This window comes from Desmodus rotundus, chromosome 6 (genome assembly GCF_022682495.2).
Source record: "Desmodus rotundus isolate HL8 chromosome 6, HLdesRot8A.1, whole genome shotgun sequence".
NCBI classification, from domain to species: domain Eukaryota; kingdom Metazoa; phylum Chordata; class Mammalia; order Chiroptera; family Phyllostomidae; genus Desmodus; species Desmodus rotundus.
The window spans coordinates 145,352,865-145,378,938 of record NC_071392.1 but is presented as its reverse complement, the minus strand read 5'-3'; the positions used below and the strand labels follow the sequence as shown (position 1 = coordinate 145,378,938).

Sequence of the window (26,074 nt, the reverse complement as noted above, 5' to 3'; positions counted from 1 at the left end):
ACAAGGCAGCGGCCCAGGCCCTGAGCGACTTGCCCGGTGTGATGCAATTAGATAACAGCGGAGCCCGTGACCTCTCGGTCACATTGCAGGGCTCCTCCTACCGCGCCTCTTCCTGCCGCGGCGTTTGAAACACCATAAACTGGAGCCAGAGGAGATCCATAAACAGCCCAGTTCTTATTTTTTAATTTAGAGTCCCTACGTGGCTTCATTTATTTTCAAAAGAGCATGTGACATGTTCGTTGGCACCTTCCCGGCCATAAAATATCTGTTGACATTTGTGGTTTGGGGCTGGGTTGGATTAGTTGCTGTTTCATTCCATCCACCTACTGCGTGTAGCACCGGCAGAAACACCCTTCTTCCTGAGCCCCTCTCACATCTTCTACGCTCTCCCCAGAGCAGCACCTATGTGCCTTCTGCTGAAGGGGAAGACTGACAAAGACCTGCTCCAGCTGTGTGACCTTAGACAAGGCCCATAACCTCTGTCTCCATCTCCTGGCCAACGTGCGGTTTTTGTAGGGTAAGAGAAGGAAGAGAAGATGACCAACAGTGGCTAACATTGATCTACCACTTACAAGGCACCAGACACTGGGCTACGCTACTTTACCTGAACTGTCTCGGTCGGTCCTCTCCCAAGCCAGTTACATCGGTATGATTATCATGACCTGCATCTTACAGAAGGAAAGTGGAGGCATAGAAAGGTTAAGTAACCAGCCCGAGGTCACACAGCCAATAAGTGGTGAGCAAGTGCCAGTCTCAGGAAGGAGGACTCCACAGCGTTTCGCCACAGCGCTACATTCGTGGTACTTCTCCATACCTGGGAGGAAAGGGAGGCTGCCAGGCAGAGGGCTCGTTCAGCACCTTGGGGGAGTCGGATGTGGAGGGTGATGTAGGATAAAGTCATGCAAAATAAAAACATGGTGCAACGGGAAGGACACCAGCCTAGGTTTGTCCTCTCTAGCAGTGGGGCCTTGTGTCACTGGGCCTCCTGGGGGCTCTGTCCTCCCCTCATCACAATGGGGGAGTTATTCCTACCTGGGAGAGACAGCGTCCAAACAGAGGTGCGTGGGTGATCACCCGTCAAGTGTGCAGGGAATGGAGGCGATACAACGTGTGTGGCAGCATGCCAAAAGCTGGCTGAAAGAAAGACCTTAGTGTTCATATAAAGTATGATTATACATTAGAGTAACACAGAATTCCTTCCAAAACTGTAAAATCAATCCAGGACTTTCTTCCCTCAGTTAAACTCACAGACAGCATGAGTCAAAAGTCCACAGAGCTAAAGACAAACTAACAGACTTGTCTCCATCTCTCCCACTTGCCCAATGGACCTGGTTCAAAAGCCTTGAAGTTCCCACAACAGGAAGTCCCTGTTACCTGGTGGGGCAGGACATACGGAGGACAATTTAAGCATTATTCCCTGTGGAAACTAATCTTTTTTATATTTATCATCCAGATGGAATTTCTCTTTTAATACATTTATGCAAAATCCTTGTACACACAGTTCTATCATATACACATATACCCAAATATTTATTTAATGAGATCATGCTAAAATTGAAATCCATTTTTTCCTTAAAAATATGCCTAGACATCATTTTATGCCAACAATTGCAGGTACACATCATCATTTTAATGCCTTCATAATACTCCATGGTATGAATACACTATGATTAGCCCATTTAAATGGCTTCCAGGCTTTGCCGTTATGAACAGCACTGCAGCGAGCATCCCTGTCTTTGTGTGCTCACCCACGAAGGTCTTAGGATAAGTTCCTAGACATGGAATTGCAGGGTCAAAGATGGGTACATTTACAGCTTTGCTGTAAGAGCTTCCAGGTTGGGGACACATTCACGTGCGGGAAGGGTGATGTGACCCGGTTCCATGGGGACACGAGCTGCTGCTCTCAGGATGCTTCCAGACCTCACTGTACATACTTCTTAATCTAGCTGTTCGTCTGTGTCCTTTATCATAAGCTGGTCGCCATGGGGACGAGAGGACGAAATAACGTGAATGAGCTCTGCCACCAGTCAACTGCAGGGCTAGCACGGGAAACAAGTCTGTTGGACACTGAAGCACATGTCCTTTCTGTTCTTGCTCGGCCTCCTCATGGCTTGTTGGCCCAAGACTCAGGGCCTGGCACTTGCCATGTGGAGTACGAAATCGCACAATGAGAAGACTGTGGCCAGTATAAACAAGTGGCTATTAACTGACCTGATTCCAGCAGCACTGCTAGCAGTGAGGAAGCCGGGTGACTGAATGCACCACACTGGATCCTCCAAGAACACTGGGTACAGGCTTGAAAAGGATCACATGGATGTAGGAAGCTGGGAACTGGAAAAAGCTGTGGGTGGATATCAGACCTGGAGAGAAGAGGTGACACGTTCGGGCTTTCACAGCATGAAGAAAACAGGAAGTAATTCCATAATGACCTTGAGGTACAGGAAGATTAATTCTGTGGGGCTGCACTTTGAATCCACGGTGTGTATGTGCTTCACGATGTGCACAGAGCTCTCAGCATTTACCCTTGAGAGGATGTAAACAAAGCTTTTTATACAATAATAATAATAATAATAATAATAATAAAGAAATAAACATTCGCTATATGATTCCAAACTGTTTTTCTCCAGAATGGTAGTTCCACCTTAGATTCCCACTAACCCGTATGAGAGAGACTTGCAAGTATTATAGTAGGTTGGACCATATGAAATTATTATATTTCTGGGTCAAGAGTGGTTGAATATCAGTAAATTCATACAGTCCAAGCTAATAATTCATCTCTAATATGCACCAGGTTTTGCCTTTTCATTTCAAACACTGCGCTGGCCATTCAGGAAAGGGCAAGTCACATACCTGTACTGTGCACCTTTGTAGGTGGGATGGGAGGAGGAGACACACGGAGACTGTTTTCACTACCCCTCTGAAAATGCGGCATGATCTGAAGGACTCCTGCTTTCCAGCTGGGAAACAATCTTCCCTTTACTAAGGTAAAGGCACTGATTCTGGGTCCCTTGAAGACAAAGAGTGAGTTGCCCCTGTACCACCCCTTTTTTGTTAAGAGACAGTCAGTAAAATGGAAAAAACAATTGGTGTGCATCGACACAAGTCCTTGAGGTCACCTCACTAAATGCAGGTTAAACCTGGAGGAATGTCTCAGCTAAAGAGCCGCACGGCAACGCAGCTCCAGCTAGCAGAGAGGGTTAGATTACAAAGGCAGTTCATCATATTCCTTTTGGACAGAGCAGATCTAAAACATTTAGGGTGCTCAGGAAACAGGACGCCTAAGCCAAGATCTGAGAAAGCTTCCCAAGAGCTGATTTTTTTTATAGTGAGCTGGGAGGAGAGGGAGGCAGAGTGTTCCTGGCAGTGGGAACAGTGGGTGCAAAGACCCGGGGGCTCAGCAGAGGCGGGCGCCTGGGTCTAGATCACTATCCTTCCCAGCACACAGCACCTACTCTACTCCAGGCCCCCAAATGTCCCCCACATGGACCACTCTGCCTCTAAAACCACAAGAGGCTCTAAAGATCTCTAAAATCACACGTAGATATTAGGTACTTGGAAAAGAGTACTGTTGTTCATACCTCACATAGATTAAAGCTAATTGTAGACTCCACTCCTGCACAGGTTACTGAGTCATTTAAAATGTGCAACAATTGTACATGTTCTCAAAGCAATCTTCTTTATAGAAAATAACTCCCACCAAAGCAAACATCTTATTACTCCCGATAAGTATAATTGCAATTGGCTTCTGTGAGGGCAGGCAGCCAGCCTGGAGCAGAGGCAGGGAGGGGGCTCAGCAGCAAAGAATGGGTGTAGAAGGGTACGCAGGAAGGTGGTCTAGCAGAGCGGGAAGTGCTCAGGCTCCGACAGCTCACCACTTCCAGCTGTGTGACGCCAGACAATCTTGTAACCACTCTGGGCCTTGGTCTCCTCATTGTAAAGGAGGAAAAGGGTAGCATCTACCAAGAAACTGCTCAACTTCAGCCCTCCTGAAGTTTGGGCTGCATAATGCTCTGTGGTGAGGGCCTGCTTCGTGTCCTCAAGGGTGTTGAGCAGCATCCCAGGTCTCTACCCACTAAGTGCCAGCAGCACCCCTCCCCACAGTGGTGACAACTGGAAATGTCTCTGGACATTGCCATGTGTCTCCAGGGGGCCAAACTCCCTGCCTCTGAGAACCACTGGCTAGGAGGGAGCTGGGAGGGACAATGGAACCCTGCAGGGGAAGTGGTGGTGCTGAGCTGAAACTTGGAAGGTGCTCACAAAGGTTTGCGAAATGAATGCATAAAATAAAGGGAGGAAAAGCTGCCACGTGGGTGACAATGGCACTTAGCAGATCTGACATTCTGTGAATTTAACCAGCCTTCACTTTGGCCCGGGAACTTCCATCTATTCCCTCTCTCCGCCCACCCCAAAAGGCCAGGCCCTGGGTCTCCCAGGTGATGTGGGCAGAAAGGCCCTGCAAATGGGACAAGGCTGCCTCGATGGGTTTAATGGCGCTTTCTAAATGTGGATAATTATGGGGCCTCTTCTAAGCAAGTGCACCAGTGGCAGGAGGCTGAGGGCTCTGGGGCACCGTGGGCCCACATAGCTCAGCTCCGTCGAGCTGATGGTAATGTTATTAAATGTGCTCTCTCCTTTTATTAGGCATCTTAATAACCTCTAAGTTGCACCCAGGAGAGTTGCTGCAGAAAAGGAATTCTGGCCAACCTAATTTGTATTTGAAAATACCCCATAGGCCAACAGAACAAGATTCAGATGAATTTCACAGGCAGCTGAGGGCTACACAAGGCAAGTGTTTCCAAATTGTACTCAATTATTGAATGCAAAACGCCTGCCTCCCTGCCTTCTCCATCCCCTCTCTTTGCCCTCCTTTTCTGCCAATGTCCCTGCACCCCTGCACATGCATATGCAACCCACACTCCCGCCCCTGGCTGACAAGGAGACGTAATGCGGGCGCTCCCGTGTCTCCACAAAAATAATGATGAGAGTTCATACTTACTGACCATTTACTACCCTAAGTCAGACCCCAGTGCATTCCTCAGAACAATTCAAAACGTGAGTGCTGTCCTTATCCCCATCTTATCATTGAGGAAACTGCAGTTTTCAAAAGGTTACTATCTTACCAGAAAGAATTGCACAATTAGATAATTATAGAGCATGGACATAAACCAAATTCCATCTGCCTCCCAGACTGCTGCTCTTCGCCAACTGCCTAACGGTGTTCGGTAATCCGATGCCGACAAGGAGTATGTCCATGTCTTAGTTCATCGTGTTTGGACAAGGCTATATTCCAGACCTGTATGGAGTTCTGGGAAAAAACCCTGCCGCTGCCCTCAGAGTTCACAAAGGAAATTATACCCAATGGAAAGAACAGTTTAAGGGCATCAGGGAGGAGGACAACTCCCAATTGTTATCAGTGAGAAGCTGCTTCAAGCCAGTTACTGTACCACCTACCGGGGATATTGCCACAGCCACAAATAAAGATAGTAGATTTGAGAAACATTCCAGGTAGAGAATGAGCAGAATCTGCCAGCCTTGAGTAAATGGGTAAGGAACAGAGAGCAGAGGACTCACATTTCCCTCATGCAAGAGGCTATGAGGATGAGCAAGCCATGAGTTGAAACTGAAGGGCAGAATCTGGGGAAGAAGGAGTGAGCTTGTTTCAAGTTGGTTAAGTCAGAGCTGTCAGAAGACATTCCGTTCGTTTCCTATTGCTGCTGTAACAAAGCACCACCGACTCTGTGGCTTTAACCAACACAAATTTAATTTCTTCCAGTCCTGGAAATCAGAACTCCGAAGTGAGTTTTAGGGAAATAAAAACCAAGGTGTCTGCAGGGCCCCTTTCTTCTCAGGGCTTCAGGCAAGAACCCGTTCCTTGCCTCTTCCAGATTCCAGAAGTACTTGTTAGTTCCTGACCATACCCATCCAGTCTCTGCTTCTTTGGTCACATAGTTCTTCTCTGTCCTCCTGCGTCCCTCTGCTGACCACACTCACCGTTATATCAGACCCACTGAGATGATTCTGGATACTTTCCCCATCTCAAGACCCTTAACTTAATCACAGCTGCAAAGCCCTTTCTGCCACCTAAGGTGACATGCGCAGGTTCCAGGGAGCAGGGTGTGGACGTATTAAGGGGCTATTATTCACCCAACTACAGACAATCAGGAAGAGACATTCTACACACAGTCAGATGGGTAAGTCCAGAACTTGGGGGAAAGTCATTCGTTCACTGACTCTATCACTCCATAATCATTTATTCAGCAGTTCATGTGTGTCAAGAAAATCATTACATCATAGAACTGATTTGGGATTCACACCCATGGCTCATAGGTGATGGGAATTTATGTAAAAACAGTAGAGACAGTGAAAAGCAAGGAACTAAAGACGACATGTGGGGGAAATCCACACATTTCTGCAACAGACAGGAAAGGAGGAACCAATGGGAACTTGTCCAGGTTAAGAGCTATTATGCAGCACCAATTGTACGGGTTTGTTTATACTGTCGGAGTGATTGTAAGTAGGGAATGTGATTTCAAAACGTGCTGCCTGGTGGTGGGGGAGAGGGGATGGATTCAAGTAGATTCTTCTTGGGCCCTAGCATCTCTGGAAGGTCTGCTCTCCAGCCTGGGCTCACCATACTGACTGTGGTTCTGGCCAGTTCACCTCCTCTCCCTTTCTCAGCCAAGCACAGCCATTAAGCACTTCACATCCAGTCCCTACAGCCCGAGCTCTTGGCTGCCCCAGTAATGGAGGCAGCAAGAATTTAATCCATGGCAGCCTCAGGTGCAGAAAGATGATACTGAATATTTCATTCCTGGGATGATGGGAACTGCAAGCCCCTGGAGAGGATCTGGCCGAATCTTTTAAGTGAGCCTTTCCAGGAATCCATTGGGTAATGGTACTATTGGCAGTAATGACTGCCACTCGGGCCTCCGCCTCCCAACGGGAGGGGAGCAGCATTAATGTGCAACAGTGCTAAAAGGCAGGTCCAGCTCCTCTAGGAAATGGTTTTTTTTAACTCTGCTTTCAGAGGTTTCCTGTCACTTCTTTGAGTCCAAAAGACATTTGTCACCCATCTTTTCCCTCTTTTTGTTTTTCAGAAAGAGCCGAATGAAAGGAAAACAAAAAGACCTAACAAAGAGAAATTATTTAAGGTACATTTCTTCTCTTCAGGAAATTACCTGCTTTGGCTTACATCTTAAACTCCTCTCAATCTTTAACAACCAGCACAAGCAGGCAGGAGTATTAGAACGGACAAGAGGAAAACAGATGCATTATCTCAGTGGGGAGTTTCAGAGACTGTGTGCTTTGGTAAGTAAATACCATTTGTTAAGCACTGAAGTATTAAAATGAGAAAAAATACTATTTTTCCTTTAAAAATTAAGTGTTTCGAAAAACTGGATTAGATTTTTTTCATTACTCTTTACAAAATTGAAAACAGATGGTATGGGCTATAAACTCAAAAAAAAAAAAAAAAAACCCACATAGAGAAAGTGAAAAAGGTCAGTTTCGGTGTATAGGGAGGTGAGATGACCTGAAAGGTGACCCTTTTGCCCTTAAGACCTGAATTCCAGTCTGGCATGTGACTCTGGGCAAGGGCTGCGCACCCTGATGGCGCGCGGAGCAACCTGGCGTCCAAGGACTGGCAGGAAACAGGCTCCTGCAGGTGCTGGGCTGTGCTCGCCTCCCCTCTCCTCCCTAACCCTGCCCACCTTTCAGAGAGAGGTCCTGCAGGGAAGAGCTCTGCAGGAAGAGCAGGCCTCTGTTTACCTCCTGGCACCGCTATTTTCTAGCGGGAGAACTTCTAAATGTAAATAATTACATGCTCAGTGTCTCTGTTTCAGTTCGCGAATGAAACTGTTATGAGGAGGAAATTAAATAACACATGCAAAGTGCTAGCGTAGTGCCTGGCGCATATGAAGAGCTTACTGTATGCTTGTTATTATTACTAACAAAAATAGCAGCACCAACGATAACAATCCAAGTTGGTATTTCTATGGAAACTTATGCCTTTTAAAGGCCTTTTATCCAACCAGTAGCAACTTATCTACTAGGTACCAAGGACTGTGTCAGACTCAGGGGTTTGACTACGGGACAGGCATGCAGGGGAGGAGGGAAAGAGACTCTAGCCTTAGGTTTTCTGTTTTCAAGTCCAAGCTTTCCTACTTCTAGTTGTGTGGCCTTAAACAAGTGACTGATCTTTCAACGCCTCAGTTTTCTCAACTGCGAAATAGGAATGACAGCAATAACAACCACCCTGTAGGGTTGCCGTGATGATTAAATGAGGCCACAGATGTAAAGTACGTCAGCCACCTGTACGTAGTGCGCTCTGTTTGCTTCCGCCTTCATCACTGTGGCCCCTGCCTTCACCAGGCTGCCATAAAGGGTGGGCCGAGTAGGCTGACAGTTGTGAGTGTGCAAAACACAGCTTATTCTTGCATCATCATTTACCAATTATTATATTATTTCCACATGAACATCTGTAAACCTGCTTTTGTCCCACCCCATGTGGTCTTCCACATGCCTAAAATGGGGAGCTGCTTTCCAAACTTTGCATTGGCCACGAATTGGACCCAGTCACAAATTCGGAGACAAAGGGACAGCCACGGAAGGATGCTGAAGGCTTATCTACTGAGAACGTTTTATCACTGATCAATCAATTACTTCGTATAGATTGAGATCAAGCCAGTTTTATAATTAGAGTAGAAGGTCACCTACATCTACATCTTGCATTCTTCCAGTCGCTAGAAAACGTTTCCCTTCATCTTCCACAGCTAAACTGGGGAACATACCCATGTCACACAGAAACACACACATTTTGTGTAAAACTTCTTTACTGAAGTTGTGTTATTAGTGTAAATATCAAATGGAGCAACTGACTATCTCACATTTGAACCTGAGACCAACGAGGACCAGGCACTGACATGCCGTCCATAGGAATAACTTCTGAACACATCCACACTACCTGTGCGTCCCAGGAAGAGAGATCTTTATTAAAAGTGTTTGTATTTTTTTAATCTGTAACCATTTTTAAGTGTTTTTTAACCATCATTTTGCCCTTATCGGAAGTGTAGACAGGCACCAAAACGCTCCGATCCAACACACAGACCGTGGAGCCACCTGTGCCCAGCCGGAGATGGTGTCAGAAGACCTGCTCTTCTGACCCGTGAAGCCAGCCACGCGGAGACATTCCAGCCAGACACCGGCTGCGCCCCCTCATGGAAGTAAGTGCTTCGGTGCAGCCTGTGCCAACGCGGCTCCAGACATAAAGGTGATGAAGGGCTGTTTTCAAAGCCCAGAGTCTTGCCTCAGGACCATTTAGAAAATGCCGCTGGCTAGGGAGCCATCATACACACGAGTCAATGAAATATTACCCCTAATTGAGTGGGCCATTTGAGGATGCAACCAACAGCGTGTCCAAGGAGTCAGCACTCCCCTTTACAACTCCCCAAACCCCTCCTGGGTTCGTAGCCATTGAAGAGAGAAAAAAATAAAACCACTTTCATCACTTAAATGTAAATGAATCAAAGCATGATATGGATAGGGGAGCAATCAGCTTCCCCTAATGACTGATCTGTTAAAGGGAATGAAGGGTGATTCATTCCGGATATGGCGCTCCTAAAACACATTGCTAGGTCATCAATTCTAGATTCCCCAACCTTCCGCAGAAGGATATGCAGGAGTTCATGTAGGGTGAAGGAGAACCAGCAGCCTTTAAAAATGAAAAGGCTTTGGATGCATCCAATCTGGTCACCAAGAGCAAGCCAACTTGATTTCTAAGTCTTTCTTCCACATTCCATTAAAACGTCTCCCAGAGAAACTAATCCCAAAGCCATTCCTGAAAAGCCAGTCTCTCAGTACTAAAGAGGCATACTGAAGTCAGCAGTAGCAAACTGGTCCATTTTCTTTGGCCCAAAGAAGGATTTGTTGTTTTCATTTTAATTAGTTGTCAATATTTTAAAACTCAGGATATTTCATTGGGATTTTGCATCTCTTGAAGACCATCTGACATTGCTTCCTCACAGAGAGAATCAGCTGATGCGGAGTAGCAGTCACTTCTCCAAACAGTCCCCTCAGTCTCCATCTGGCCTCCTTGACACGTTTATGGTAAGTGCTGGCCTCTGGAGGCACTGACTTTGCCAGTGCTGTCGTGGAGTTACTCCGCTGCCTGTAGGGACAGAAACCAGTTCTGATCCCCTGATCCTGACCCAGAATCGGGGCTATGGACGGAATGTGAATAAAGCCAAAGTTTTCTCCAATTGGCTTAACATGAAACCCCACACAACAGACACCCTATGCCAGGTGGTGACAAACTGGCTCATTCAGATCTTCTTTCATGGCAAATGTGACATGGCTATGAGGCGGCTTGAGCTAGCTGTCAATTTCCCATGACACCTGCCATATATCCCAGTCTTGAAAATACCAGAATGCACAATGCCCTGTCTACTGAGGGTCACTACGCTTTGCAATCAACTCCTATTTCTGAAGATAATCTAAGCTTATCTCTTTTTAGAAATATTAAAGACAAAATATATGTGCCTTCTTCATATCTCAAAGCTCTATTCTCTCTACATTCTCACCCCATAGGGTAAGACTGCTTCATGAGAAGGCTTAGCAGAATGGTGATCAGCAGGGCCTCCAGAATCCAGATGGCTGGAACTGAGTGTCGGTTCAAGCTCTTGCTACATGACCTTAGGCAAGCCTCTTCACCTGCCTTTATGCACACACCTCTTCCGCAAAACGAGGTTAGTCCTTGCATCGCAGGGTTGCTATAATAACTAATGCATGTGAGCATTTAGTACAGTGTTTGTGTATATAACATAAACTCCATAAAATGAAATCTACCATGTGAAACTTTTCACCTTGTAACTTGTTTAAACCTCTCACTTTAGCTTTCCTGTTCCTCCCAGGGTCTACCAAAATATGACCTGTGTATCTCCACATATTGTAATTTTATCCCCAGAACTCCTCTCTCACTGAAATACTCGTCTTTTTCTTCTGTACTTAATTGAATCTAATCCATATATTAAGGCTTAAATCAAATTCCATTTTTCCCACAAAGCCTTCCCTGAGTACGCCAAGCAGAGCGTGACCTCCCACTCTCTGTATCCAACCTGTGAGCTGGTGGATGCTTCAAGGCCCCCTGACCGCTGCACGAAAGCACTCCTGCGGGCACGCCAGCACAGCAACCGGAGGGAGCGAAGAGAAACGTCACGCCCAGCGCTCCTCCTGCCATCACCACCATGTGACACTATGGTATGTTATTATATGACATGGATGCATCGCATTGTTTCCAGGCATTTCTTCCCATAAGTCTCTGCAGTAAATTCTTCTACCAACAATCAATGTCTGCTTCCCAGTCACTGTAGCTACTGATCCTGACGTGATAACATTGAAGGGTATTAAAAAAGATTTTCTTCCTTTATCTCCGATGGAGGATAAAAACAGTGGAAGTAGAGCCAACAGGATTAGTGTGGGGATGTGAATGAGGGAACAACCCGGGATGGTTCCTGGGTTTGGAGACTGAACCACTGAGTGAATGGTGGGCTCTTTCGTCAGACAGGAGACACTGAGGGAGATGTGGGGGTTTCTTGGGAGTGAAAGGAAAATCCGGCATTCTGACCATGTCAGATCAGAGGCACCTGTCAGGCATCCAAATGGACCCAGGAAGAGGCAACTGTGAGAGTCCAGCACGCAAGAAGAGAGAAGAAGTTTTAAATGTAAATGTGCGAGTCATTAGTACAGAAACGGTCCTCAAAGCCAGGGGATGGATCCCATGACTGAGGGAGTGAGGATAAGGAGGAAAGAGAAGAGGGCTGAAGAGCGAACCCCACTAAGAAGAGGGGGCCAGTGAGGTGGGAGAAACATCTGGAGGCAGTGGCAGTGCCCAAGTCACGTAAAGAAGGTGTTTCAAGAAGGAGGAGCCATCAACTCTGACAAACACTGCTAACGGGATGAGCAAGAAAAGGCCTGATTATTAGTCACTGAATTTAGCAGATGGCAACCACCATGCCATTGATAAGATGATTTCCATGGAGTGGGGAGAGTAAAAGCATGATTAGAGAGAAAGGAGAGAACAGTGGATACAATATACACAATATCGTAAACTCCTCTGAGATGTTTAATGCGACAGGGAAAAGCTGTGTGTGTGGTTAGTTAACCATAAGGGGCAAGAACAGAGGCAGGAAGACCAGGCGAAGGCTCTGAAACTGTCTATGTGACAGGACTAGTTGACCTCTCAGATGTAAGATGGTTATCCAATTCCACTAAAACCTAAACGAAAAAAAAGCATTCGCCAATATTCTTGTATAATGGAGGAGGTGGGTCATGCTTTTTACTTTTTTTTTTTAAAGACAGAAGTAGGAATATTGGAAATAAAGAGAACTTCAGATTTACCTAATTAACCTCATCTGCCATTTTCTAGCTAGAAAGACAGAAGCTAAAGAGATTAAATTCTGTGCCCAAAGACGAAAGCCTTCTCTGTGCAGAAACAAAGTTGGAGACTGGATGCCCCATTTTCCACTCTCTCCTCATCTGCACATGCTGCTCGTACAGGAGACGACCGCTCATCAAACCCCATCCAACCCGAGTCAGGAGGACAGATTTTTGTTTCACGGAGGCAGGCATTTTAAGGCAAAGGTTACAAACATGAGTTTTATGCTCCAGTTCTGACTTGGCGAGTTATTGTCTACTTTACCTTGGTTAAATTACTCGCCTTCTCTAAACCCCTGTTTCTTCACTCATAAAACAAGGATAAGAGCATTTCGTAGGGTTTTTATGAGAATGAACTGAGCTGATATACATGAAATCATAATGCCAGATATGTAGGAAGGACTTAATAAATAGTAGCTCTTGGTATGACTCTTTGTCTTTTATCTCTGTATTTATCCCAATGCTAAACTCGAACTCCTCTGGAGAAACAACAGTTAAGAATGGCCAGGAAGAGAAATTCCAAGCAGAGGAAAGATCATCACCAAAATAATCAAGGTAGGGATCACAAATCACATTTGGAGAAGAAATACCCAACATCGTGGGGGGGCTTGCATCACTGAAAGGAAGAGGAAACTCCAATTTTCACAGATATGGAGTATAATTCTTTTGTGAAAACGCTAGCCTATTACATCTGGGGATTTTCTGTGATTCACCAAGCCTGGCTGTGCGTGTTCGATCCCCCAACCCTGGAAGATAAACCGGGCAATTACTGTTATTACCATGCCCATTTTAGAGATAAACCAATGAGGCTAAGAGATTAAGAAACTTACTCAAGGCCATGGAATCTAATAAGTGCCAGGGTCAGGGCTACAGCTCAGGTCTCGAGCATTTTCCATTTAGGTGTCTGATTACTTGGGGGAGCCTAAGTACGGCTTCTGCAGCATTTGATGATTTTATGATGTGCTTTGGGATTTATGGATGTTATTTTGTTGGTAACTCTCCACCTCATAATCCACAATGGCAGTGTCTGCCTTTTGTCTATGAAACATATAAAAGCACCCAGAGATTGTTAAGTGGTGGGTGCATCCAATAAATACATAAATCATAAAAATACAAAGAGCATATGATGGCTGGTTTCCTCTCTGACAAATCTGTTTCCTTCCTGACAAGAGATGCTGCCCTGTGGTTCTTCATGTGGGGAAATAAATGTCATAAGTTATCAGCCATTTAGTATTATGCCTTGTACGCACCTAGAGTCCTGTGGGGATTTAAATTTCAAATTGAGGCACATCATTTGTGAGGGCTGGCCTAGCCCTGTACACAGGCAAAGTCAGTGGATCTGTTTAGGAGGCAACTTGAGAGCCCTCAAAAGTGCCTCTACTGTACCAAAAAGTAATTTCTCTCCCTGTCTTATCAGAGTCCCCAAAACGCCCACCTGTATGCAGTTCTTTGGGTTAAGTTATTAAAGGTTCTTCCTTCATTTATTCCAGAAATATCTGTTGAGCTGTGAATAATCTATGTAGGTACTGAAGGCACAGCTGTAAGCAGGATGGACAAAGACCTCGCCCTCATGGGACTCCCATTCCACTGAAGGGCAGCAGCAGAGAGGGATGGTGGGCCTGGGAGACAGGAAACAAACAAACATACACGGTGTTACTCAAACGTCTTCATTCCGCAAATATCAATTAAGTGCCTATGACATGCAAAGTCAACATGGGTCCAGAGAGAAATTACCAGGAGGTCATTTAGAATAATTTATCACATTAACCAGCCAGTCACACAATAACCTCAAAGAAATTCAGAGACTGTCAAGCCCTGTATGGTTTCTGGTCTCTCAGTGTCTCCCTTCTCTGCCCTGAAAGTATTTGGTTCAGCTACATCTCTCAGACCAGTCCTCACCATACGTGGACAGAGAGGGTCCAAGCAATGCCAGTCCCCAGCTCTTTGGAATACCCTCCCAAGGCATCCTGATAACTGAGCTTCCTTCATTTGATCAAACACAGGTCTGAGGGTCTCCTACGTATGTTAGATGCTAGAAATACAAAGATGCATGGGGTAATCCTAGCTCGAGGACTAGTGAGAAGTAAACTGCGGTCCAGAGGCTGCAGCCCGATGACTGCTCACAGGCCCCCTGCCATTCCTTCTAAACTGACTCACCTTCTAAATGCCCACCGGTCTGGAGCCGGCGCCCCACGGAATCGTCTGCAGTGATGCAAATGGTCCTTTGTGTGCTGTCAGATATGGCAGCCACTGACCACATGTTGAGTGGATATGTGGCTGGTGGAACCAAGAAACTGGATTTTTTTTAAACTTATTTCACTTAAATTTAAGTCTAACCACATGCAACTACCTTGTTTGACAGCACAGGTCTAGAATCAGGAATGTTTCCTGGGTGGGCAAACCATGAAGAGACACCTTAGAATCCAGGGTCTATCAGGGTGTGCAGCTCTGATGCCAGACTCCCCAAAGCATTGCCATTCTCCTGGAAGATGCTTGGAGCTTCCTCTTGGAGGGCATTTTTTTCCCCATATAGCGATTCAGGACCCTCTACCTTGCACTTCAGAGCATCCCCTAGGGCCTCAGAGACTTCTGTGTATAAGTGGTAGATAAGAAGAGAGAAGGCAGAAATGTCACATTGACTCCTCGGGAAAACCCAGGGGAGGGTTGCTCTCACATTCCACTGGAAAACTAGTCATGTGGCCACACCTAGATGCAGTGGGTGCTGGGAAGTGTAGCCCCTGGCTAAGCAACTGCATCCCAGTGATAACTGCATGATGGGAAGAGAATAACAAATTTCTGCTGGACAGCTATCCATCTTTGCCACAACCAGTACTAGCACTCTGCTGTAATTTTAAAGCTGAGCTGGGGAAAGACCTAATACATGGCCCCAAATAAAAGCCACTGCTCTGCCAGTGCAAATAGGAACAGCATTAATCAAAGTGTCACTGAACTTAACTCTCCAAACAGGAAATCAGAGGGTAAATTCGCAGCAAAAATCTAAGGATGAAATGCCCGTCATGGCCAAGGAAAGAATGTCCCCTTCCCTGTGGATGAGAGAAAGATAAAGTTGCCTTGTTCCCACTGTTTCTTCTCATACGTTCATTAAACGGTCCTCTACCTGTTCCCACCCTGCAGCAGGTTTGCTGATTCACCCAGCTGCAACCCTTTTCCCATCCCCTTTCCTTCCTCCATGGTCAACTTCAAAGTGTGCCCAAACATCTGATAGCCCAAGTCCAACTGGAGGCAAAAATTTAGGAGGTATGAAACAAGAGGTTCCTTTCATCTCCTCAGGCCTGAAATGCTCGAGCTGTATGGTCAGAACAGAAGAGAGGATTTGAATGTCGGTGATTTACGGCTTTTATTTTTGTTTTGGCAGCTTCGGCTTCAAATTCAGGTTTCCACTATAGGGAGACCACACAAAAGGCATTGCTGTGTTGTCAGGGTCATGAATTACGGTTGTATTGATGATCCGGGAACAATGTTATATGAATATCTTTCCACGAATAAGTACAATGTAAGTCCCATATTTCCTGTTGTTTCTTAGAATGACCTGATTCACTAAAGCAAGAACATTCCTATGCGAGACAATTCTTCCCCTTGGAATTCCATTGTTCCTTTACTGCAAGAGAAATTAGATTATCGAGGGGTTCCATCACCACTGCAATCATGTTAGCAGCGGTGATGAAAACATGAAAATTTGCAATCATGAAAAATACATATTAATCCACATCAAATTTACATTACAGAAAGTAATCAATGGTTTCGCTACAATTACTCCATAGATAACAGAATCCATCTCCTAGGGTTGTTAGGAGGCATGAATAAAATAATACATAAAAAGCGCTTATCACTAATTGTCACTTTAGTTACTATAATTTGACTATGGTGCACATCTATTACCCTTTTGAATACTAACACCCGGGTTTCTTCAGAGGAACATTTCTGTACCAGCACCAACCCCCATGGTTGGCAGTGCAAAGCTGTCACCATCTCCAGTCTCCAAGGTTGACCCCAGGATCTAAGCCTGATCGAGGGGCCAGATAGTGCCTCACCAGGCTGGGGAGGGGGATGTAACCCAAGCCAGGCCACAGAAGCACTCCATGGGGATTTGCTAGAACCCACAGTGAAAAGCAGTCTCAGGTTTCTGTTACCCCTCCTCGCCGCTGGAACATAAGCTTAGAGCAGCCCAGGACAACCCCATGAAGAGGTGTAAGTGCAAATAAAATCAAGAGAGTCAGCCACTGTGTTCCCTTTGTCTCTATTTGAAGTAGCACAGGATCCTTCACTGTCCCCGAGTCCTGGGGCCTAAGCTGGGTGGATCAGTCCTGTGTCCTCACCGCCCTTGGACATCCCCTGTGTTAAGACTCTGTCACAGGGTGCTGGAGCAGCTGGTTCACCTGTCTGTATACCCCCCACACACACACTTGACAGTGAATTCAGTGAGGGCATACACTATGTCTGTGTAACACTCATTACAGTCACTGAGCCCTAGCACAGGGCCTGACACACAGTAGGACCAATAAACATGGCTGGAATTAGTGAATGAACGGATGATCAAATAGCACTTTTCATACTCTACTAGAATGCCCAGCTGCATTAGAATTACTCAGCTCTCTGCCCGCAGTTTAATCTCCATGAGGACGGCTCTCTGAGTGCCAGAATGTCTGTGAGCACTGTCCTCACTGCCCAGGTGCCAGCGCAGGGCACACACTCAACATGCATGTTCGTGGAATTCATAAATGAAAGACAAGTAGCTATAACCATTTCTGTAGCAATTCTATAGCTAGACTTTATACCTGGATACGGTTTTTGGAAATCAGGGCTACTCTTATTGTCTCACTTCTTTAAACACTTTAATGGATGCTTATTACCTCTAGTGTGCAGACAAAATTCCTTGAATACAGAGGCTTGTCTGGGGGGCTAAACAGGATAGCGCACTATTTGGGGGTCCCAAACCCTTAAGATTCTGATGAGAGCTATGGTCCCCTGTCCCCAGAATGGGGAAAAAAAGTCATATGACTGAGGAACTACTTTCTCTTGCTGCTTTGCAAGGCTGATGGAGCCTCTGGTGTCCAATCCTGGCCCTCTATCACCCATAACCCAGGATGGGAGGCAACTCAGTGGCCCACCTACTCTGCCCTCAGAGTGAGGAGGAGGTCAATTCTGCTAAGGGTCTCTCCACAGCTCCACATGTGAAGGAAGCCCACCCCACCTCTGTTAGTTAGCAATTCAGAACGGCTTTTCAGAGCAGTCCCCCAGTCTCCCATGATACCTGTCTGACAACCCCTTAATCTTGGCAAGAGCTGCATGAAACCAACCTGTCATCATCGTCACTGTGCACAGCAGCAGCTCAGAGAGACACACTCTCACTCGGAAGCAGACTCTTCAACCTCTCAGAAGAAACGAGAACTTGAGGGGTCGGATGCTTCATGCCCAGCACTCAGCAGCAGACAGACAGGGATGCCAAGAGGCACTGGGCCCAGCTCAGGCTTGAGGTGAGCTGCTTCTATCCTGGGGGCTGTCAGGAGGTGACAAAAGGAATGTTTAAACAATCACCACGCTCAAAACCCCGGCCCGTGCCCCGCTGGATTAAAATAAAGGAATGAAGCCATGATATGAAAACGTGTCAGGTGAAATTTGCTGAGAATGCGATTCATTCTGACAAATTCAAAGAGCCCTGTGGTTACTTTGGTTCTGAAGACACTGTTTCAGCAGTTACTTTTGTGACCTGTGAAATTCTAGTCCTCTTTAAAAGAAAAAGTGAAACTATATCCAGCTGACACCTCAAAATGTTTTGGAAATATAAAGGAAAGAAAAAATAACAACAATAAGTACGTATAGCTGGTCAAAAGGCAGGTGTGGTACAATCCCTCTCCTGGATTAACTCTTTTATGAAATCCATGATTTATAGTTATTAAATTGTGAACTGCCATTTTTTGATCCTTTATGAGATACTAAACACTTTCAAATTCTTTCTTCAGTATTTATTGAGAGTCAACTATTGGAATTGATTGTAAAATTGGTCCCAATTCTTGACCCCTCCCATCGTGGGCAAGGCGACCTATCTCACCCTTGACTCTGAGCTTAGCCAGGTGGCTTGCTTTGCTCCATGGTATGTTAGCATATGTGACACATGCAGAGACTTGAAAAAGCATTCGTGCATTTCTACTTGCATTCTGGTACCTCTGCCATTACCATAAGAATATGTGGCAGCTCGCCTTCTGCAGGGAGGAGATAAGTGGAGCAGAACCAAGTTGCCCCAGGCACCTGGACAAGCTGACCCTGAGACCCATGAGCAAGCCCAGACAAGACCAATAGACCTACCTAGCCAATGTCTGACTGCCTCTTGACATGTGAGCAAGGAATTCACATTTGATTGCTTATTACTGTGCAGCATTAAAGTTTTGTGAATTGTTACACGGCACTACGGCAACAGGTAACCCGTATACCAACTGGGTGCCAGGCACTGCTCTAAAACAATGGTACACAGCAATAAACAACAAGTGTAAGGCCATTGCTCTTACTTTCCAAATTACCTTGCCTGATTCAAAACTTATAACAACTTTACAAAGTAAGTTATAGTCCCATTTACACACAAGGAAAGTGAGCTATAGAATGGTTGTACTACTTGCCCAACACATTAAAGCCAGTGAGTGGAGCTGGGATCCCATCTCAGGCTTTATGATGTGGTGGGTAAGCCATTCAAGTCCAGTCAGCCATGGGATCTCCATCCGAAAGATGGGAATAATGATAACGCATACCACAAGAATTACGGTGAGGATTAAATGAGACCATGCATGTCAAAGCACTTAGCATGAGGCTTTGCACATGGGAAAATCAGGAAGGTTTTGCTGTGGATGATACTATTTCTGTTGTTGTTACCATCATGGCTGATGTTGTTGTGACTGTCTGAACCCAAAGCCTGACTGCCTCACCACTTCTTTGTCATTGCACTGCCTCTGGTCCAGTTTCCTGTCCTTCCTACCTGATCAATGTGTAGGTGGAACTCACTGATAAGCCTAGTAAATGTCACTACTTCTTTTCATAGGGAAAAGATCAACTTTAATCACTTGTATTCTTCTGCACCCAGAGGGGTACAGGCCATTTCGGACAGACTCACTGCTGAGGGGTTATTACGCACTTAGGCTAGAAGCAGACATGTCTAAAGAGAATCACCGGCTACATAAACTGCAGAGCCCCACGCACAATAAAAACACATGGCCCCTTGCTCAAATATTATTCAGAAACTACATCAGAGTTACAGCTACATCACAGCATTGGACCAAGCTTGAGGCCCTTCTAAGTTAGTCTCTTCTTCATGGAATTGTTTTGAAAAATAAATGAGATCAGCATTCCCAGTCCTTAAAGCGATGCCTGACAATGAGTACGTACTCAGTAGTAGAGGGGTAAACCGTCACTCTTCTTATTGCATGTTTGCTGAAGTAATGAAGCCAACGTGCAGCCCTTCAACCTTTCAAAACTCTCGGGCAACCATTTTCTCAATGCTTTTTGTAAACAGCCTTCCCTGTCCCACAGCAAAAGAAATAGAAGCTCAGAGCGTGTTTGGAGCTTTCCAGAGGCAGTAAGAATGACTGGAGCCAGCCTGGAATCTGGGGTCCCCAAGCCCTGTAGTCTTTCCACTGGGTCCTCCAGGCTCCGGCTTCATCTGGCTATAACACATGTGCCAAGCAGTTGGCATTTACCTATTTGATACAGTCAGGACTCAAACACAGGGTCCAGCACAAATAATGCCCTTTTTTTTTTATTACAAAATCTTCTATTATAGAATCATAAGTATGTAATTCTGTAACACAACAACATCACACTCAAGCATACCATATGACATTTTAGGTGAAATGTTCAAATTAAAACTGTAAATTGTAACACCCATATTATTACTACCCTACCAATCACACTCAAGCAGGCGTTACATCCGCCAGACCCTGTATTAGGCTGAGGATAAAGACTTAATTTGCATAGAGATCTGCACCAGAGGCTGCAATTCATTCTCCCTGACTCAAGAAGCAATCACGTCCTCCGAGCAAACCATAGGCTACGGGAAAGGGAAGGGCAGGAGAATCACCCAGTGGGTGATTAGCACACAGGCCCTGAAGCACAACAACAGAATCCGAATCCTGGCTCTGCCACCTAACAGTTTGGAGAAGCACTTAACCCAGATTATGCCACTATTGGCATTCTGGCCTAGAACATTATTTATTGGGAGAACATACCCTCTGCATTGCAAGATGTCTACAGCCATCTACCTGCTAGATGCCAGTAGACAACCACCTCTCCAGCTGCTACAACCAAAAATGTCTCCAGGCTGCAACTGGCTCCTTGGGGTGGGGCCAGGGGGAAGCAAAAATCACTCTCGGTTCAGAAGCACTGACTTAATCTCTTGGCTTCAAGGCTCTCGACTGTACGATGGAAATGACAAAAACATCTCCTGCACCAGGCTCTGGGATGAATGAGATGATCGTGTACTAGTGCAGCACAGGGCCTAGAAAGCAGTGAGGTGGTCAGCAACTGTTACTATTGCAGTGTTGGCCAAGGAATGGGCATCTTTGTCAGAAGTCATAAGCTGACTGAATAGGGAGTTGAAAATTCAATTCAGCAGATATTTATTGGGGTCCGTTTCTACAGGTAAATTTTCCTAGGTACTGGGAATTAAAGGTGAATAAGATTCAGACCTTGCCCTCCAGCACTAATTCTGAATTAGTCCTCTACCTATCTAGTGGGAAGTCCACAGCCCAAACCTTGTTCAGACCCCAGCTCTGCAACTTACAGGGGTGACTTGGGACGATCTTGCTACACTTTGTTTAGTCTCTGTTACCTCATCTCTAAAATGGAGATAATAATTAAAATCCCTAAGGGACATACTGCTTAACCACTTGGCTATTCTGTCTCCCAACAACACCCATGTCCCCAAGTTGCCTGTTGGATTCCTTTCCCCTCACCACATTGCCTGCACCACCGAGAATAAGTCCATGGCATCCCCAGCATAAGATGCTATTTCCTTCCCACGGACATTTACAATCATCCAGGAGGCAATTCCTGAGTCCCAGGCTCTCCCCTCCACCAGTTTTTCACCTCTACAATGAGGATGACAATGGTGCCTCCTTCATAGGGTTCTTGGGAGGATAAAGTGAGATCATTCATGTAAAACAACCAGAAAGCCCAGCGTCGAGGAAACGCTCCCTACCCTGTCACCATGGCAATAACGGTGTTGAGCAGGGGAAGGAGGATGCTGCCCAAGAAATGAAGGAAGATGTGGCTCTCCATGGCCTGAACCAATAGCCTATGGAGAGCTGACACAGGAGCCCAGAATTCAGTCTCCCTCGCAGACTGTGGGGTGTAACTGCAAACCTTTCAACACCAAAACCTCCTCTGTGCCCCAGCCCTTCTTGGGCCAACTGTAGCAGCTTTTTCCCAGGCTCTTGCCAAACGATTCAAGTGAATTAAAATATGTATGTATATATTTATGCGGACAAGAAAGAGGAAAAGCGTAACTTCTAGTCAGAGCCTAAATTTCCTGCCTCCGACGCCCAGCTGGAGAGCAGGAGTTCTAACAGAAAACAGCCGCACAATTAGCTGGAGCTCTGTAGCTGTCTGCAGCAGACTGCGTATGCCGATGTCTCCATAGGTGGTCTCCCAGTTCATCAGTTCATAAATAAGTAATTTGAAATGTGTTCCTGAGGGAAATTTTCCTCCTGCTCTCCCCAACAGACTGCACTCATCAGTTTTCCCGTTCTCCAGGTAGCTGCCGTCCTCATTTATAATGGCCAGAGGAGCTGCGCTGTTCTAATTCCTGCCTCATTGCATTGTCTAATGCGAGTTTTCACCTGCCTCACAGCTCCACGTTGCTTTATATTGGTTAAGAAAAAAAACTTTGCATATATTATTTATTGGCACTTTGGAGGCAGCTTTGCTACAGGTATAAAGTAGAATATTTTTACATACAAAGCAAGACAGGCAAGTTGAGCTCGGGACAGAGGTTTGAAATGTCCATCAGCTCTCCAGTTGCATATACATGTACACTGAGCGGTCTCACATGCAGCGCACAAACCACGCAACGACACAAACTGCACACTCCACACACAGCTAAATCATCATCCCCTAGTCTACTTCATCTACCTCGGCTTCTACCCTCGCCACACATTCAGACTGCCAGCTACTCTGTACACGTCTCAATGCATTGTTCCAACCCCCTATTTTTTCCACTCGAGAAAATGCACAACGAGATCAAAAGCACCTGGTGACTTAGGAGAACCAGGGTCCCCCACTGGTGAAGCTAATGGAGTCACTAATTTGCCTGGCCAATAAAACCAATGATTTCTATAGTAAAAGCCTTTGAGTGAAGCCTCCAGGGCTTGCTCCAGGGGTAATGGAAGGGGACTAGTTTCCTCTTAGCCAATAACCTAATTATTTTTTAAAGCACTAACTGTACCTTTCATTACAATAATGCATATAATTGATTTTACTGATTATGTCTTTCATGGCATCTATTAGTCACAGGGAACTATATTTACTTCTTTTTGTTGTTTCTATGATTGTTTAGCTTTGGGCCTCATAATATGTAATTAATAAAATATGTTAATGTGAGAGTAATTTAACTAATGAGATTTCCAGGAATGCTTTTCTCTCCTGATAAAGGAATTCCTCAGAAGGCTTTTGTGGAATAAAAGGCTTTTCTGTGAAATCTTGGCACAATCTGAAACCTAAATTCAGATTGATTTGTTGTCTTTCCTAATCTCTGAACAGCCAAGAATTTCAGTAACAGGATTTATTTTTTTAATATATTTTATTTATTATGCTATTACAGTTGTCCCAATTTTTCGCCCTTTGCCCTGCTCCATCCAGTATCCCCATTCCCTCTGGCAATCCCCCTCCATGGGTCATGCATGTAAGTTCTTTGGCTTCTCCATTTCCTATGCTGTTCTTAACCTTCCCCTGTCTATTTTGTACCTACCAATTACGCTTCTTAATCCCTGCACCTTTTCCCCCATCCTCCTCCACCCCCCTCCCAACCGATAACCCTCCAAATGATCTCCACATCTATGATTCAGTTCCTGTTCTAGTTGTTTCCTTAGTTTGTTTAGATTCAACTGTTAATAGTTGTGAATTTATTGCCATTTTAATGTTCACAGTTTTGATCTTCTTTTTCTTAAATAAGGCCCTTTAGCATTTCGTATAATAACAGCTTGGTGATGATGAACCCCTTCACCTTTACCTTGTCTGAAAAACACTTTATCTTCCCTTCGATTCTAAATGATAGCTTTGCTGGAGAGAGCAAAATCTAGAGTAATCTAGGTTGTAGGTCCTTGCTTTTCATCACTTTGAATGCTTCTTGCCAGTCCCTTCCAGCCTGAAAAGTTTCTTTTGGGAAATCAGCTGATAGTCTTATGGGAAATCCTTTGTAGATAACTATCTGCTTTTCTCTTGCTGCTTTTAAGACTCTTTCTTTGGCTTTAACCTTTGGCATTTTAATTGTGATGTGTTTTGGTGTGGTCCTCTTTGTGTCCCTCTTGTTTGGGACTCTCTCTGCTTCCCAGACTTGTATGTCTACTTCCTTCACCAAATTAGGGAAGTTTTCTTTCATTATTTTTTCAAATAAATTTTCAAATTCTTGCTCTTTCTCTTCTCCTTCCAGCACCCCTATGATTCAAATGTTGGTACATTTGAAGTTGTCCCAGAGGCTCCTTAGCCTATCCTTGTTTTTTTGGATTCTTTTTTTCTTCTTGCTGTTCTGATTGAATTTTTTTCTTCCATATGTTCCAAATCATTGATTTGATTCTTGGCTTCATCCACTCCACTGTTGGTTCCCTATAAATTTTTATTTATTTCACTTAGTGTAACCTTCATTTCTGCCTAGGTCTTTTTTTATGGTGGTGAAGTACCCAATGAGCTCCTTGAGCCTCCTAATAACCAGTGTTTTGAACTCTGCAACTGATAGATTGCTTATCTCCATTTTGTTTAGTTCTTTTTCTGGAGTTTTGTTCTGTTCTTTCATGTTCTTCCATGTTTGTTTGTCTCCTCATTTTGGCAGCCTCCCTGTATTTGTTTCTATGTATTAGGTAGCATAGCCTAATGTAGAAAAGCACACCAGTAAGTTGGATGGGGCGGAGCCTTAGGTAATTGCCAGGACAGGGCAACCAGTGTGAACCAGGTTGATAGAATCTCCCATACGGTGTTGTTGCTCTGTGGCTCTGTATGGGGGAGGGCTCAGAAAGGGGACAATGCCACTGCCTGGCCTCTGGAGTTTTGTTTAGGAGGCAGCTGTCCCCCAGCACTCACCCTGATACCACACACTTCAATTTCCCTCTGTATGCCACTGATGCCCTTCCAGCTGCTGCCCCGGTGCTGGAGCCCAGAGGGAATGAGTCTGCGTAAGTCCTAAGTCCATTGTGGGCCATGTAAGAGGAGATGCCTGAAAATCCCAGAGTTTCTTCTCACTGCTGCCCCAACCCTCACTGGTTTTTACAGTCAAACGTTATGGGGATTTATCTCCCAGGCACTGGAACCCTGGGCTGGGTGATCTGATGTGGGGCTGGGATCCCTTGCTCTCCAGGAATCCCTCCCAGTTTTTATCCACCACACGTGTGTGAGACTGCCTGTTCTGCATCTCCAGGTCTCTGCGCCTTTCTGCGTGTCTCCACATGTCTGCCCCTCCTACCAGTCTAGGTGAATGTGACTTTTTTAATGCCTTGGTTGCTAGACTTCCATACAGCTCAATTTTCTTACGACTCTGGGTGATAGCTGTTTTGTAGTTTAGCTGTAATTTTTGCTGTGTTTGTGCAAGGAGGTGAGCCATGATTGCCTACACCTCCATCTTGACCGGAGGTCTCATCAAAAGGACTTAAAAGTGAATGGCAGGTACTATTCAGTTGCAGGGGAAATTGTTCTCTTCTCCCACATGGTGGCAGTAATCAACACCCTCTCCCCTGGGACAACCATCCAGTTAGCCATTAGTGAAGCTGCCTCCCAGCTATTGGGGGGCTCTTCAAAAAAAGGGTCTGCAATACAGAAAAACTGATTATTGTGGTACAAAAAAGGCAAAAACATAAAGGGTGAGATGAAGAAAAGAAACAGAGCTACGTAAGGACAAATTTTTCACTAGAGGCACAGAAAGTCTACTGTGGGAGAAGACAACAAAATCTGAAGTGGTCCCTGCTGGGCAGGAACAATCCACCTATATCTGTTCTGGGTGCCAGTGGATTGAGTGGAAATAGCTCATTCTCTGGAATGCTAATCAGACAGGACTAAAGATGCCTACAGCACAGAGTGACACTTAAAACTGGGCGTCTGGAAGCAGATGGATCTGGCTTGCATTCAGTTCCGCACCTGGGTCTTGGTCTCATCCTACTTTTCTAGGTGCCATATTACCTTTCATCTTTAAGATGGGGGGATGAACAAAAGTTCCTACCCCATTGGATTCACGAGAAGATTGATGGAGACATGCCTATAATGAAGGGACACAGAACCTAGTATTCACTAGGGTTTCTCAACCTAAGTGCAGTTGACATTTGGGGACAATAATTCTTTGTTGGGTAGGAGAGCTATACTCTTGTTCAGCAGCATCTCTGGTTCGAGCAAGCCACTAGGTGACAAGAGCATTCCTTCCCTCCCAGTTGTGGTAACCAAAATT

General features: G+C 45.3%; 1 long non-coding RNA gene across 1 annotated transcript in view; it reads right to left on the bottom strand.

The window, feature by feature from the left end:
• LOC123478348 (uncharacterized) overlaps positions 1–26,074 on the bottom strand; it is a 112,805-nt gene that overhangs the window by 178 nt on the left and 86,553 nt on the right. Inside the window, exons 3-4 of the long non-coding RNA XR_006653525.2 lie at positions 2,212–2,360; positions 1,033–1,134 (exon numbers count right to left, since the gene is read on the bottom strand). This is a non-coding gene — a long non-coding RNA (uncharacterized lncRNA). The remainder of the gene's footprint in view (positions 1–1,032; positions 1,135–2,211; positions 2,361–26,074) is intronic.